Source organism: Branchiostoma belcheri, unplaced genomic scaffold (genome assembly GCF_001625305.1).
Source record: "Branchiostoma belcheri isolate BF01 breed outbred unplaced genomic scaffold, Haploidv18h27 scaffold56, whole genome shotgun sequence".
In the NCBI taxonomy this organism is placed as follows: Eukaryota; Metazoa; Chordata; class Leptocardii; order Amphioxiformes; family Branchiostomatidae; genus Branchiostoma; species Branchiostoma belcheri.
The window spans coordinates 311933-314884 of record NW_017804198.1 but is presented as its reverse complement, the minus strand read 5'-3'; positions in this window follow the sequence as shown (position 1 = coordinate 314884).

Genomic DNA, 2952 nt, shown 5'->3' with positions numbered 1-2952 from the left:
TTCCGCTACTCCGCCGCGAGGAGGCGCTCTTTGATCCTGCTGACTTGGAGCGGCGACGGCCGAGGCAGAAGATGAGCGTAACACTCAGGAGGAACAAGGTCAGGAGAACGACAAAATGCAGCGGGACAGAAGCTGCTTGGCTGGGCGGTAGGTTTGTGTTGTTCTGAGGACAATACAAGAGTTAGATTTAAAGGCACCCAAATCGATTTTTAAGGGCAGTTTAACTGGATTTTCAAATCCAAGTTTTCTGGTCATTCCATTAGTATACTAAGTTAAATCAATCCTGTCCTATAGCATACTGATATCTGTGAGGCAAAAATTCGATGTAGTGGCATAAAATGGTGGCATTTTTTTTATATCGTAGGCTAGTTGTAGCTATTTATTGGTGGTACCCAAAACTACAGAAACTCCTCAGTATGTAGCTAGTGTTTTGGCTAAGGCCATGTTGATTTGATTATATGGATGACATCCGCGCGCGCATGAATTTTCGGCCGTTTCCAAAAAAAAAAGTTTTCAACCATACTGTAAATCGTACAAAACAGTTGCAAAATGAGCAAAAATATACCATAAGTTACAAAAAAAATTAATAAAAACTATACCAATGTCGTAGAATGCCAAAATCAAAGAAATGAACTTGAAGACTAGATTATTCGCCAAACCATATTCTGTGCCATTTGCTCAACCCTCATGACCACGTAGATTTCATATAATGAAAAGAACTTTTTTTTTTGCAAAACTTTTTTTTTTATTCGCACGCGCGCATCAGTTTAGGGGCTCCCGGAGGATGTCATCCATATAATGAAATCAACATGGCCTAACTAAAACGCTTGAAACAAAGAAGTATAGTCATGGAATCTAACCTTTCCGATCCCGTACACTCCGGTAGATGTGGGTCCAGTGGTATTCAATTTGTAACCAGTCCTCGTGGCCTCGGTCTGGAAGACATAAACTCAGATATTTATACATACATTCATATTCCAACATGGATATGATAAATAATATACATATTGGTTTAAAAGTCTTACAGCTCAAAAATTATCTGCACATTTCTAAGTCCTTATTTTATTCTATGGTCCAAACGGAATTTGGTAGTTAACTAGGGTACATGGAATTACATTACTGAGTTCAAGTTTTGCGTACGTCAAAGTTTACTGGGCGACTGTTCTTCAACATAACCTGAGTTTGAACAATTTTTTTTTGTTGCTCATTCTTGCCCAGAAGGGCTAAACGCACATGTGACTACATCTATTTGTGGTCTAGAAGACACAGCACATAATATTGAACATTGAATGCTATATTCAACGCTACGTATTGACATCCAATATATTACATTTATACTATATCGTTTGGCGTTTATCGTTAAAGTAATAGGGGTGTTTCGTTCTCATCGTAAAAAAATGATTACAGGATTCGCATGTTCTATGACCATTTAGAGGGGTACAGCTATGCCCGCCAGATATTATACGTAAAGGATGGTAACTAATGCAAAATTTACACGTGGGCCTGAGATGTTCGAAGTATTTTCAATGCTTAGATACGTTTCTCCTTCATAAATCTCTTAGAATGTTTTGTATGTCCTTAGTTTGTTGCCTTTGTTTTATCTTCGTTCATTACATAAGAACGTCGTTTCTCTTTTTTTATATTAGATGTTTATTGCAAATTCATGCCCGAGGGCTAATTGCATACAGACATTAACAAGAAAAATGTGGTGATATAAGACTATTTGCTAACAACTTCTACGTGTACGATATACTTATCGAACCTACTATCTCTACTTAAACCTAATAACGTCGGAATACATACAGGGTAAAAAGTAGATATACAATATGTGACCAGGTAATAGGAACAAAGTAACTGCTTTTCTAATCTATTCTATTCTATTAAACTTTTCTTTTTTTATAATCTTCTGTCTTTTTATGAATGTTGCGAGGTAAGTAGGAATAATAACGGTGCCTTACACATTGATGTCTTGTTGCCCGTACGAAAAGATGGGATCAACAACGTCAAAAGGGCGAACACACATCTACATAGATAAGCCCCACTAGCTGCGGTCGCATTCCGGGCACAGCATGGTTATGTAATAACCTTCAAGCAGATGTAAGATTTGCCTTAGTTTTTTTTTAATCGCCTTATTTAAATGCGTTTCTGTGTTTTATAATGATCCGAGTTTTGACTCTTTTTGCCCACCCTAAAGAGATAACATCGTGGATGACTCAAAAGATAAATAAAAATGCATTGAAAATTTAGAAAATCATCCTAATTCTCGCCATCTGCTTGATGATTATACTCTATGTTTGTACACAGAGTAAAATCGTGCCCCCACTTAAAATAACGTAGCTTAACTACCAGAATTAGATTAGTTTCAGAGGAAGTGTTGTACCTATACATACTGTTACAGCCAGGAATAACTTATACCATACCTTTAACATCAGTGTATCTGCCGGAAGGTCCTCAACGTCGAAAATCCGCCTGTGAAAGATGGGTTTCTTGGAGCGCCGCTTGCCCATAGCTGTTGTTATTGAGTTGGATAGTCGGTCTATCTCCAATTATGTTCTTTTAGTATAATGGAGAGTAAGAGGTTAGTGTTGGAGTCGAACAGAAAACCAACCTGAATGCAAAAGGTCTTTTGGATACTGTGTTCGTTTGGACAATACGTGATGCTTGGCTAGGGGGTCTTTTCCAAACGGAGATGTCCCTCGGCTTTTCTTGTACCCAAATTCGCCCGTAAAGAACATTTCACCCTGTCACTACATACCTTATAGACTGTAGTATACTAGGCAGTTGTTACATATTAGGAAATTTCATTTGGCAAGGGACAATTTATCATTTGTATCCATGTTTGGAAAGAGATATCTGTTTGTGTCAGACTTAACCAAATGTATCTGCACCGCTCTGTTCTTGCTTTCCTGGAAACAATTATCTTTCACTAGCCTGGTAGAAGTCGAGCTAACT